Source organism: Excalfactoria chinensis, chromosome 3, assembly GCF_039878825.1.
Source record: "Excalfactoria chinensis isolate bCotChi1 chromosome 3, bCotChi1.hap2, whole genome shotgun sequence".
NCBI lineage: Eukaryota > Metazoa > Chordata > Aves > Galliformes > Phasianidae > Excalfactoria > Excalfactoria chinensis.
In genome coordinates, this window is record NC_092827.1 from 75,493,748 (window position 1) to 75,508,395 (window position 14,648).

General features: G+C 37.1%; 1 protein-coding gene across 2 annotated transcripts in view; it reads left to right on the forward strand.

Moving 5' to 3' along the window:
- The window catches only part of TTC27 (tetratricopeptide repeat domain 27), a 95,040-nt gene that overhangs the window by 45,675 nt on the left and 34,717 nt on the right, over nt 1–14,648 (forward strand). The gene's annotated exons all lie outside the window — the stretch shown is intronic.

Genomic DNA, 14,648 nt, shown 5'->3' on the forward strand with positions numbered 1-14,648 from the left:
TCTGAGGAGCTTTTTCATGTGAGGATTCATGAATGTAAAGCTGCTACTGCTATTTAAAAATATTTTTAACTGAAACAAATCATTTGTAGAAAAAACTGAAGCTTGCAAATGGTAACTAGCGTTGAGAACAGGAAAATACATTTATGAATAAAACTGCACTTCTTATTTACTGTTTTCACGTGGTACTCAGTGATTAGTATTTGCACCCTAAGTTTGAGGTAGTGATTAAACAGTCTTGCTCCAAGTGTACATCAGTTTTCAAATAAAAATATTAACAATAAAAAAATCCATCTGAAATTTATCAGTTAGTGGGATTTATTTAAGACAAAAAAAATTCAAAGCAAAACTCTGTAGGCTTTATAAAAGATATCTTTTTCTTCGTATGATGGAATTTTGTTAGCCATCTGTCATCTTCATCCTGTTTAGTCTTGTTGTCGTATGAACAGCAGGCAATACTTTGTGTCTGTCAGGCAGCAATCCTGATGACTAAAGCAGCCAGGAATGTACAAAATTGATGATTATAGTCATCCACAATTAAATCCTGAGAAGCTGATGTTTCATTTCAAATCATTATTAATGCATGAATATTAGAAGAAGTACAGTTTGGATGTGTTGCTGCATTTATCATCTGCTGAAGGAGGTCATAGAATTCGTGTATTGGAATTTCCTAGGGTCAATAGGAGATGTCAAGGAAGCCAGGATTCCAAGTCTGGGAGAAGATGTAGCATCTGGTGGCATTTGGGAAATGATCTCAGGATTCTCAATGCCCTAATCTGTAAAGCATTTGGAGCAATTCCAACATTTTTGTCTAGCTTGATAAACCTGAGTCCTGGATGCTGTTATGCAGTACAGTTTGACACTCATGATGGAAATCTCATGAAGGGCTTATCAATTTATGTATATTTATCTATATTCATTGTTGTAACCACCATAATGCAGATTATATTAGCATGCGCTGCGACATTCTGGAAGGCAACCTCACTATAGACACTGAATATATGATTTAAAATATCATATTTAATCTCAATGTTTTTAATTTCTTTCACTGAGTTTTCTACATATTTGAAATATCATGACATATTTGTGTTTATTTGATAACATATCAAGCTGTTTAGCTCAGTATCCAAAAATAGTTAAAATTGTATAGAATTGATCTGTGCTAAATTAATCAAATAACTTGAATAACTTTCCATTTATGGTTTTCATTCTTGAGTTCTGTAAGACTGGAATACTTTAATATCGTAGTTTTTAATGGTTCAAAGAATTTTTAAGAAATCAAAAAACATAGGCTTAATGCTTGATGAAATTCCCATTGAATTCTCTTATTGAATGAATTCTTCATTCATAATGCAAAAGTTTTTTGACACATCATTTTAATAAATATGCATAAGTTGTGCCTGAGGAGCTTGCCAGTTCTGCATCTATTTATCAGTGCAATATGTGTTTTAAAACCATGGGAATTTCATATACACTGTTACTTTTAAGAGTATAGAATCATAGAATGATTTGGGTTGGAAGGGGCCTTTAAAATCATGTAGTTCCAACCCCCTGCTCTAGGCAGGGATACCTCCCTCAAGATTAGGTTGCTCACAGCACCATCTCACCTGGCCTTAAGAAGACCTCCAGGGAGGGGTCATCCACAGCCTCTCTGGGCAACCTGTTCAGTGTCTCATCACCTGCACAGTAAAGAACTGATTCCTAATATCTAATCTAAATCTATATCTACCCCGTTCCAGTTTAAAGCCATTTTCCCATAGCATGTTGCTGCATGACCTTATAAAAAGCCTCTCCCCAGCTTTCCTGTAGATCCCCTTCAGGTACTGGCAGGTTGCTATAAGGTTGTGTCCCAGTTGCACCCCATCCCTGGAGCCTTTTCTTCTACAGGCTGAATAGACCCAACTCTCTCAACCTGTCCTCATAGGGGAGGTGCTCCAGCCCTCTGATCATCTTCATGGAACTCCTCTGGACCCACTCCAACAGCTCCACGTCCTTCTTGTTTTGGGGCTCCAGAACTGGACTCCAAGTGGGGTCTCAAAAGAGTAGAGTAGAAGGGCGGACTCACCTTCATCAACCTGCTGGTCACGCTTCTCTTGATGCAAACCGGGATACAGTTGGCCTTCTGGGCTGCAAGCACTCATTGCCAGCTCACAGTGAGTCATTCATCAACCAGCACCCATAGTTTCTTCTCCTCGGGGCTGCTCTTTGCATATCTGTACTTGGGACTGCCCTGTCCCAGGTGCAGGATCTTGCACCTTGGATGTGTTGAACTTCATGAGTTTGGCATTTCATTCATTCTTTGAAATATCTATCTTTTGAAATAATTATTGCAGTTGTTTTAAGACAGATTCAGTAAGAAGTGGTAAACAAAGTCCTCTTAGTAACGTTGGAGTCATGTAAAGAGTGTGTAGACCATTATATTCTCTGTCTGTTGATGCTGGGACTGTCCTCTTGGCCTCTTCTGCCATAATTCTCCTTTCCCTCTTCATTTCCATCTGTCCCCTTTGCCCCTCATACATCTACTTTAGCTCTTGTTTGTGCTGGATTTACGCGTTGTTCTAATGAATCTTTATGTGTATATCACTGGTAAGACATATGCAACTTCTCAGCCATAAAGCAAGCCAGGCATCATTTGTTGATGTGCCAAATAATTATTTATTTATTTGTTTGTTTTGTGTGTGTTTCATGGGCCTGGCTATGTTTGTCTAATTTATTTTAATTACTTCAAAATAATTGCAGATATTTTTGAAAGGAGGGTATATTGGTCATCTCTGTCAATTTTTTTTTTTTGCCTAAATGAACCTTATACCCTCAAAAATAAGGCTAAAAGTTTTTCAAGTCAGTACTTTTTTCAACCATTTTTCTAAGAAAAGGGAACAGTATTGAAGAGCTAGACAGTACTTTTACATTCCACTTGAACATTTAATCACGACAAATATGGTGCTTATTGAAGTCTAGATCAAGGGTGCTGAAGAGAAAACAAAAGGAAAAACTGTTAGGTTGTGATAAATAGCTCTTTGCATAAGTAGGACTCTGCCATTTCTGCATCATCTGCGTCAGCATTGGGATCTTCAGCTACCTTCTGTTGTAAGGAAGTAACTCAGAAACTATTAATAATGGAAAATGGGTTGGAATAAGCTGCTAAACCACAAATTACTGCTGAAAGTGCAGCCAGAGCTCAAGTAACAGAATGAGGGAGAATAAGGGAGTTTTGAGTGGTCTAGAGGTTATGGAGAAAAAAGCGAGGATGATTTTTAAAGAAAAAGAAGCTTAGCCCATGTAAAGGAGAATATCCCATTGTAGTGTCTTGATATTTGAAACAAGAGTGCTCTTCCATCTCAATGAATTTTAAAATATTTCTAAGAATGAAGCAAAATGAATTAAAGTGCTGTGCTTGAATGCAGAGGGTGGTGGGTGTGCAAGTAAGAGCCTTGTTACTCAGGCAGCAGAAGAGGTTAAACTGCTGTGTGCCTGGTGTACCAGTAGCCTACTAAAGCCTATCCCACAGTGACTTGTTACAGCTGCTTCCTGCTGCTTAATCTGTGTGGTTACACAGGCTACCTAGATGCCTGGAGCTTTTGTCAGCTTGTTACATGCCCCTTTTCTGATTGTATTTTCTACTGCTGGCTGCACCTGGCGATAACATGCCCATAAGCCAATGGCTTGGTTTTCCCAACATGCAATACGATGTCGGTGATATTTCATCTGGTTCTCTTGCTTTTCTTGGCAGCAAAGGAATTTGCCTGTTAGTGGGAGAGAAATGTGTCTTGAAAAGGGTGTTTTTAATAAGACTTCAGGAGTGCAGGGAGCAGACTAGCAATATTATAGGCCAATCATTTTGTCTAAGATTGAAAGGTCACATGAGAGCTTGTTTTATATCCTTAGTCATACACAGATGTATGTGGTTGGGAATTCCCTGTCAGCTGCCCTGTAGTTTTCACTTAAATAGTACTTCAGAGTGTCATTTTCTCCAGCAACTAATGTTTTTCTGTATGTATCAAAAGGAGAAATCGTGAGTTTTTGGTTTAAATTGTTCTTATGAGAAGCATGTTGTAGTTGGTGTTCAATTTTCAAATCTGAAAAGACTTTAGCGTACCTTTATAGAAAGGAAGGCCAGCATGGATCTAGTACTGGCATTTTGTGCTTTGTGAGGTATAGCCTGCCTAAATGGAAGAACTTTGCTGTTTCATTACTTTCACGCTGATGGTCTTGAAATAGTTTAGCAAGAACGCTGTGTGATTTATCATATAAATATATTCTCTTTACTTTCAAAACAAAACTGTCCCTTCCTTGCCAACTTGCTCCCTGTGCTTTGCTTTATTTGGCTGTTGTTTAACATTGAATCAATTCAGCATTTCAAGGGAAGAGTTCAAAAAAGAGAGGGGAGTAGTCTTACTCCCTCTAGGTGTCTAATCTAGAGGGATTTGAGGCTCAGATTTTTCCCATCTCTGTATCTTTCTGTTCAAACATCTCAAAACCAAGGTTGGAGTGGTGTGGAGACTTCTAAGTCTGACTGAGGTTGTCTGACAGACAACACTTGTCTGTTCAGTTTAACTATTCCCACTATACTAATAGTTCCTCTTCAAGCTCTGTCTTGTACTCTATTACATAAGATTTTAATGATTGCATTGTCTTCTGAATGGGAGAAGGGAGGAAAAAGGAAAAAAATGAATGATAAATGTAGCCAGTAAATTTGTTTTATGGAAAGTTGAAATTTATACCCAATAGTTCATGGAATTTGAGAAATACACTGGTGACCTGAGAGAGATTTAGCTCACTCTCTTCAGGAGAGTAATAAGTGGAAGGGACACCTTCTCTTCTATCCTGTGATCCCACATGGGTATCCTAATTGTTCTCAGCTCTTTTGAATTGTATTTATTAACAGAACACATTTCAAAAAGTTTTTAGAAAGAGGAGAAAAGCCAGGTGCCTTGTAAAACCTTTCCTTAATGAGCTCCAGACAAGATCAGAAAGTCTCCAGAACTCTAGAAATAAATGTTATTATTTCAGAAGGCAATTGCAAGGAAGACTGACCTCTTGGTGATAGTTATGATTTCAATTTCAAATCACACATTTTCAAATCATATTTTATTTTGCTTAAGCAGATGACAGATTTGACAGATTGAAGATGTTTCGTGGCACAAGTGGTCCTGGGGATACACTGAGCACATTAACATGCTTCAGAATAATTAGCATAGTGATGCTTGACACTCTCTGTTTTTCTTCTACTGTGCAATTATGGTTTCTGCTGGAAAAACAACAACAACGACGAACAAAAGTCATACCCAGTCTGCCAAGAGTTATTCAGGAATAACTGAAGCTTTTCTTTTTGTAGCACTGGCATAAAAGAGAATATTAAATAGTATAATTTTCCAGGTACTGATTTCTGGCTATAAATTATTTACTATACTGTTGTATTTGCCAGTTTGGGTTGGTGGCATTCACTAGTACGGGGAAAAGAATGTAACTATTCTTTCTGTGCTAAAATTTCTTCATATTTTTCTCGGTTACTACTTTGAAAAACAAGTTTTTTTGCTCCTTTAAGAATTATGTTCAATCTTGAACTGTTCTACTGCTGTGTTGCCCATTTTCTAAAACGATGCCAAAAACTGTAAGTGTCCCATTTTTTGAAAAGTTTCCCCCTGAACTGTAGCTCTGAAAGCATTTACCTTTTTCCCTTTACGGTCTCTTCACGTATTGTCCTGATGACTTGATGGTATTAGGAGTAATAATGCTAAATAGGATAGTCCTTGAGCTATATTGAAGAGTAAAACTATGTTTTTTTTAATTTTTTTTTTTTTTTTAATTGTCCAAATGATGACAGCAGGTTGCAAAGAAAAATACCAGTATTGACAGATTCTAGGACACACAGCATTTGCAGTTTTCTGCTTAAGCTTTTGCTCATCCTCTGGATGAGCTCCAACAGGTCTGTGTCTCTCCTGAACTGAGGACTTCACATCTGGACACAGTACACCAGGTGAGGCTTCACCAGTACAGGATGAAGGGGCAGGATCACCTCCCTCTGCCTGCTGGCCATGCTTCTTTTGATGCAACCTGGGATGCAGTTGGCTTTCTGGGCTGCAAGGCCACATTGCTGGCTCATGTCCAACTTCCTGCCACCAGTAGTTCCAGGTCTTTTTTGGTAGGGCTGCGCTCAATCCTTTCATCCCCCATCTTGTACTGGTAGTGAGGGTTGCCTCAACCCAAGTGCAAGATCTTGCATTTGGATTCATAAGATTCACCTGGACCTACTGCTAATTTTCTAGCAGATATATGGGTGGTTATAGTCCCCCAGCAGGATGAGTACTTGTGATTGCAACACCTCCTGTACTGTAAATTCATTCTTCACAAATAAGCTTACAAGTCTATCTACTTCTAGAGATTTTAGGGGAAGTCCTGCTTAAAATTTGTAATATGTCATAAAAATAAATAACATTAGTGGCAGGTGGAAAAATCCCTTTTAAGAAGCCACCCTTGTATGATAACGACTGCAAAATAACTATGAAATTATAGATGTTACAAGTAAATGCCATACACATAAAAATACCAGTAGTACTTTTCTAAAGCATTTGTGTCCTCTGTAAGTGGATTTGTCTGGAATCATAAATCACTGATGGACTTTAAGACTGAAACCTGTACCCTAAGCATTGGCAGTCAGCAACTTTAGGCTCGGTATTTGTCCAGACCAATAAGCTTGTATTTTGATAGTGAGTGATGCTACTGTGGTATTGAATACCTCGTCGATTTCACTGTACTTCCTTAGGTGGTATTATTTGACTACAACAGAACATCCCATATGACAGTTGCATAGGGGGTGCTCTAAATTGCATAGCGTACTATTCAGCAAAAAGGAAATAATACGTCAGATGTTTATGAATCCAATTATCTTCTACTCATGACCTTGACCTCTTTTGTATTAATTTTGATAACCAAATGCTTTATATTTCATTTGGGATTGTTGGACTCATTTCCTCTTGTCTGCTTTTCCTCCCCACCCTATTACAAAGAACCTGAATTTTATTTTTTTTTAGTAGACTGATACTGAGAACTTCAGTTACTGTTTTGTTTCTGGTAGAATAAAAAAAAACAAAAAACAAACAAAAAAAAAACAACCCACAACATAATAGGGATCTAATATATGAGTCATCTTAGGAAAAATAGACATGCAGAGTTCCAGCATCCTAATCCCACCCCAGCTTATTTCTTTGCCTTACAACTGTAAACATCTTCCTGTATCTTAAAAGTTCATTTGAATTAATGTGAGGGGGGAAAAAAAAAAAAAAAAAGTCTTATTGGTTGTCCTTTAGTTCTACACACTAATTTTGCATAGATTCCTTTCAAAGGAACATAGAATTAGACAGACAGGAGATCTTCTAAAGGTAAGTGGCAGAATATATCAAAATGCTCTGTCTAGTTTTCTGGAATAAAATTATAACATGAAGTGATAAAACTATTTTGGAGTAGGAAGTATAGGGCAATTACTGAACATTGAAGATTTAGCTGCGTTGTTCTATGCTGAGTATTTAGTGTTAAAATCTTTATGCATGCGGTATCTTTTGATGCAGTCACTACCTGTAAAACAACATTTAAAAATCCTATAGTTGTGTCATAAGGTAGGGATAGAGGAAAACTAATAAATCCAATTGATTTTTAGATCTGTTATTACAAAATATACTAATCTTCCATTTATAATCAGTATTTGTTATACTATCAGCACATATTTGATATTGAAGTTTAAAGAGAAATTCACTGGGAGTAGAGGGGATGTCTGGCACAATGACATCTAGCATAGAAGTGTATATGGAGCAAAGGGGTGGAATTGAATACCTTCATGCAGGAAAAATAGCACCCTCTGACATCAGCACTTGCTGAATGTTTCTTGAGACCAAACAGTGGATGTGAGTGCAGTGGGTGGTTCGTTTCAACAGTGGGACAGTGATATGAAAGACAAGTGGTGTTCTGGACAGCCATGCAGATATTTACAATTGTGGCATGCAGGCTCTTGTTCATTGCTGGTGAAAACGCAGAGCTAATGTGCTGTGTTGAAAAGTAGAGTTACGTAGCTAAGAACTTGCTGTTTCTAATAGTGTTGTTGTGTTCTTTGTAGCTGTTGTAGTTTCCATGGAATGACATAGGAAGCATTACTTTTGGAGCAACATACATAAGGCATTTCTCTTTGCCCTGCTAAAACTTTCCCTAAGGAAAATACCTTCAGTCTTCCCCTGCTAAAATTGCCATGTGAATGAGTGTTTTTGCTGTGATTCGAAGTCCTTTAAAGCATAGGCTACTATTTGGGAACTTTGTTCTTCAGTATCGTAAAGATTAATTCAGTCTTAAAATATTAATTTACTGAAATGAAGCTAAGACCTACAAAAAGTGTCGCTGGGGAATAAGAACAATAAGAATGAGACAAATGCTTGTGTCTTTTTTGAAACCGATCCAGCATTGTTCTCAAAATGTCTTCCATTAGAAGGTATTTTACTGCAGCTTTAACTGTTTTGGGAAATGAGAGACAAGAGGCTGTTTTTATTTTGGGGAAGATTTAAGGTGGGAAAAAAGAATGTTTTACTTTATTGGTTCATCAGAGCACGCAAGCTGTAATTTCAATAGAAACCAATGCATTTATTGTCAGAGGAGATTTTCAGTAGGAAATCTGAGAAAAGCTGAAAATAATTACTCTCAAATTTTAAAGCAAAGATCTGATAGTAGTTGTATGGCCAAGCAGGGGTAGGATTTTAGAATATTATATTGGAAGCATTTTGTTTTTATTATGTAGGTCAACACCACAGATCATCACAGAGAATGCTCTAGGCAGTTTGGCTCTTAACCACCACTTAAGAGTAAGATCTTTGCAGATCAGTTTCTGCAGCAAAACTGCAGTGTAAATCTCAGAGTGGAGATCACTGACCGAGAGTACTGATTGGACAGTAAGTGGGGGAAACCGACTTTTGAGAAAGGTTATTGAACTGGTGACAGATCTTTGTGAGATATATTTAGAAATAATGAAAAAATATAATAATTCCAGGAAACTATACAAAGAGAAAGCAGAGAAAGGATTGACTACTATGTAATTAATGAGGTAAAATGATAACTTTTTAGGTGGTTATGCTATTTACAAAAAGGTGAGGTAACTCCAAAATGAAAATAATCATGCTTTTAAATTAGTTTGTAACTGTGTTTCTCTAGTGGAGAGAGATGAGTACTTTTTCAGGTAGTTGTTTCTACCAAAAACTAATTTCCAGCATATCAGGGGCTTTCTTATTTGGATTGGTATATGGAGATTTCTATGAAGATATGATATTGGCTTGTTTCCTCATTTCCATTTGCTTTTGCAGCTTCTCAGTTCCTTCATGGTATTACTTTGTAACTGTCTGATCATTGTAAATTAGACCACTGTGTTTTTGTGATAAGATTTGTATGTTTTGACACATGTGGAGCTGTTTTTGTAAGAGATATGACCTACCATGCCTAAACTAGATTTTAAATGGTGTAAGTAATATTCTTTGTGACAATTATGTGCATTGCTGTGCTATACCTGCTGATTTTTCCAGATGTAAATCTGTGCAGACACTGAAGTTGTCCAGAAATAGAAATGTAGTGAATGATTCTACCACAGAACTCTGTCTGTCCTTTATCCCATCTTTCCCTGCGTAAAATGTGTACAAGTAAAGGTCAGGATTAATGTTGCAAATTCAGGCACTGAGAAGTTAGAAAATGCCAAACCATTTAAGGAACCCTTGACCTGTTTGTTGCCAGTATAATTGCCCTGGTCCGAAGTTTGTCTTCCTTCTTTTGGTTCCAAGATAAAGGTGCAGGCTGAGGGCTAGGGGAGCCTCCTGCTCTTGGGTTTTTCATTGGATTGTTTTAATGGGAAGGATCCTTCAAGGTCTAGTCCAACTCCTCTGCAGTGAACATCCACAGCTATATTGGGTTTCACAGAGCCATGTCCAGCCTGACCTTGAATGTTTCCGGGGACAGAGCATCCACTATTTGCCCAGAAAGTTGGCAGTAGCAACCTGCTGGAGGAAGTCCCTTTTGTCCTCCTGTCCTCTCCCTCTGGCCCTGCCTAGAGTATCTCATGTAAAAGGGGGCAGCTGAAAGCAAAGTGTATTAACTTCTCTCTGGCAGCAGTACACTAGTTCCTCCTGAAAATCATAAACACAAATTCTCCTATGTGAGATCAGTACCATTAGAACTGACAGGTGATTACCCTTAATTAAGCACGTGAAGGCCACTAACAGAATGAAGAGTGCTGACTGGTTGTCATTCTGTTTCTGCAGCCCTTGGTTCTATTGGGCAAGGTTTGCAGTATCTCAAACCCACGTTTAGTTCTTATTGCTGCTCTGTGAATCCGCAGCAGCAAAAGTGTTGGTGTCCAGTCTGTCAGTCCCTCAACCTGTTTGGTGCAAGTGACCAGCACAGACCATAAAACTTTGCCCAGGTGAAAGAAAATGTTGCTTTGGTTTCATTTCTTAATTGATTACATACAAAACAGACTGTGCCCAGCCCTGCTTTATGATTCTGGGAAGAACTGTATTTTTGTGGGGAGCTTGATGTGCTTCTGTTTGAAAGCGTCATACAGTCAGGCATGGAATATTTAATGCACTGAGAGTGTTTCCATTTTTGCTTGAAATGGAATTGAGTTCAAGCCAACAGTTGCTGAGGATGCTTATTTTTCTCTTTGTTGAGTAGATCAATCATTAACACAGAACGATAGGCGTTTTGTTTGTTTTTCCCTGATGTGTAGAGAGCTTTCCAGGAATATGTGAAAAACTGGATTGGTCGTCTTTCAAGAAAACATATATATTGAAAACAGACTTCTTTATGTGATTGCATTTCTTTGGGAGAGCTGAAGTTTAAACACTTTGCCCATGTGTCATATTTCTAATGTACTTACCATCATATACTCTATGGTTGCTGGGTCAGGCTCAACTACTGGAAGAATGTGTTTTTCCTGCCAAGTAGTTTTTCAGCAGAAACTACTGAGTATCATCAGTCAAGGTTTCATTCTATAGGGAAACTTTTCTGAGGAAGATGATTTTTTTATTTATTTTTTTTTTATTTAAGAAGGAAAAATAGTGAGCTTTCTGAGGTGTTATGTGAAATGTTCTATAAAGTTTGTCACAGAAGATACTGAACATCAGTTTCTTGTCATATTCCTGTCTCCCTCCCTCACCAAAGAACTAAAGATGTTCTCCAGATTTGCAACTGAATGACAAAAAAATGAAAAAGATTTCAGCAAGAGAGCAGTTTATGGTTTAAAAAAATATATCTATAGGTTCTAGATATCAAAATAAGACACAATATTTTTTTCCTTGTTACAGACATCTAAGGACATTTAAGTAATATGAAAGAATTACACCTGTATAGACTGAGTGTAAAAACTGCATGGAATAATTTATAGACAGTGGCAAGTTTTTGTTTGTTTGTTTTTTTATTAAATTGTGTGTTTTTTCCCTCAAGATTTGTACTTGTGTAACAGAATACAGTCTCTGCCTTAGGTAGAAGTAAACTGAAAATATTTACATGTTTGGACTTGATAACATTGTCATATTAAGTTTTGGCCTGGAAGTCCTTGCTTTATTTGGAGTATTTGTTGTTTACATTCTCCAAAGATTACCATGCAATTTTTAAGTTCTAACTAAACTTTTTAATTAAAGTTCTAACTTTTGTGACATACATAAATGCTTATTTTGAAGTGCTATAGCTTATTTTATGTTTAAGGTTGAATGAGGCTTCTGCTGCCTTCAGACTAATAACTTATTTTTTGTATTGCTTGTGCAACTTACGGTAAGTGAAAAGCAAATGTGTGGTATATGTTAGGTAAACTCAAGTCTTCCAGCAAGAGAAAAAGTACAGGGTGTTTCCAGTAGATTATTCTTCTTGAACAGGGCGTTCCAATTGGAAGACAGAGTAGGTTTAAATGGCTCATGAAGAGGCATGTATGTTTTTGAGTATCATAGATAAACAATGAAATACTGCATATAAACATTATTAAGCTGAAGGGTTCTGCTTGGCTATCTTATGTTTGTGGCTTTGCTATGGAAGAGCTACATCTGTTAAAGAATATACCTATTCTGCATTACAAACCACAAACATTTGGCATCGTTTATTTTGTGTAGCAATTTATTTTAATACCTGACACAGTGGGGAAAAAAATCATAGTACAACAATAAATGTTATGTGGCTTCAAGTCAGTCAGACCCTTCTTACTTGCTACAGGCAAGATTTTTCTTTTCTGAAAACTGGACACAAGCTTTACTTTAAAAAAGAAAAAGTTCATTTGCTCGTGCTTTTAGAGGGAGTAACAGCAGATGTGTCAAATGCATCAAATTTAAAACATTTTAGGGAAAAACAACCCGGCATGGTCGATCTCAGAAAGAGGACTGCATTATTCTCAGGTTAGCTTCAGACATTTTAAAGTTAGCTTTAAGAAATTTTAAAGCAGCTGTCAGATAATGTCATTATGACAGAGAAGTTTGATGGGTAGTCTTCCAGTCAGCATAAATGCATGTTCTGCGTGAGGTTTATGAGATCAGTCCAATAGTTGCATTGAAAGAATGGTTGAAAGGATGACATGGTAAAGTCGTTACAGCTACCATATTGTAATGATTCTATTTGAAGGAGAACAAAAAATATGGTAAGATCCTTGCCTTTTTAGGAATTTATCTTCTGTAGAATTCTCACAGATTGTACTCATTCTTCTGCAAATTTTGAATAATGTAAAAGCTCCATTAAGTGGTTCTGTTTGAAGATCTTGTCATCTCTACACAATTAAGAATGTCTTTTGAGTTCCCATGAATCATAACTCAATTTATAACCATTCCCTGTAATACATTTGCCTTAAGTTTGTAATGTCATAATTCCTTTGAGAAAATTAGATAAATAAGGGGAGGAGTTCTTTCCTGATGTTGAAATACATCCTTGCTTAACAGCTTTCCCTTTGTGTTCGGTTTCGTTAGTTCTTCACTGTTCAGTGATTTCCATCATCTAACAGAAATATATCATTCAAAAATCTGTGAGCTTTTTTGAAAGAATAGCTTGTTGTTTCCTCTAAGTCATTTTAGCTTGTAAGCAAAAAAAAATGTTGTCTTAAATGTCAAAGTGCTGTTCTGAATTATGGCTGTATGCAGTAGTAAGTAAATATGTACTGCTCTTATGACTTTTTATCTAGTGATAAAACTGGCAATCAATAAAATAATAATAATTTGGTCATTGTCTCCATCTCTAGGTTTTGTCTAAGATCAACTGTTTGAATTTTTGCCACGTTATTTTCATATTTATCAACAAGAAATTAGTCTCTCCCATTAAACAGAACTACATTGCATTGTTAAATGAAATCTGTTTTTATTGCTTCATAGTTTCTGGCATTACTTCACTAAATGACTAAGTTATTTTGACCATTCAATTTCAGAAGTTTGGTTATGTCTCAGTTTGTCCCAGTGGTCTTGGTTTCAAGAGCTCTTGGCTTGGCACCCAGCTGTTGTATCAAGGTTGCTGTCTGGACTGTGAACCTGCTTTGTTGCTTTTGTAGAGCGTGTTTACCAAGAAGAAAACAACTCAGTGAAATTAGGATCCATAAGCTACTAAAGTACTTCTTCCAAGTTTTTTAGTGTGTTATTTAATTCACAGGACAGAAAATATGGAAAGCAGTAGTAATTCAGTATATTTAGTTCTTTGGATTTGTCACCTGCTTTTCAATGTGTATAGGATTACTGAATTTTAGATTATTTGAAATGGTTACTTGAGGGTGTTGCATTAAGGTTTGAATTAATTTATTGATGAATCTTTGAAAGTTCATAAGGACTTGCTTTAAAAAAAAAAAAAAAAAAAGACCACTTTTTTTTACACACTACGTAGTAAAAACTGCTTCTCTGTGTGACAGAGTGCTGTGGCAATGAACTAAAGAAGAATATTTTTAATGGCCTCAGCTGCTCCTCATATGTCTTGCCATCTGGACACTTCACCATCTTTATAGCCTTCCTCTGGATGTTCTCTAGTAGAGAGGTCCATCTTAACATCATGGTGCCCAAATCTGCACGTAGCACTTGAGGTAAGGCCGCACCAGCAGCCTTGGCAGCAATGCTGGCCTGCTCCACTCCAGCGTACAGTGGGCTGCTTTGGCTAGCAGGACCCACTGCTGACTCAGATTCAACTAGCTGTCAACCCAAACCTCCCTTTCCACATTACTGCTCTTCAGCTTCTTGTCTCCCAGTCTACAGAGATGCAGGCTAGCCTTGTCCCAGATGTAGAATCCAGCACTTGATCTCATTAAACTTAATTTGGTTGATGATTTCTCAGCCCTCTAATTAGTCAAGATCATTCAAGTGATTAGGCTGAGATTTAGTAAACAGATTAAAAACTCTTCTCTTGATCATTTTGAAGTCACAAGGCCACATCTGACACAGGCTACCAATGATGCTTCTTTCTTAATCTCTTGATTAAGAAAATCTCATGAAAATGGTGTGAGCTAGATAACTAGAGCCGTGTTGTCCTGCTTTCACGTGGCTATGGTGTAATCTTTTCTAGTGAAATAAAAACCCATCAAAAGCATCTGTGTTTTTGTTGTCTGCAGGCTGGATTAGCGTATCTTTCTGTACCATGTCTTTTGACTTGGTAAAAGTGTATGTTTTATAGTATGGGGATTGGTC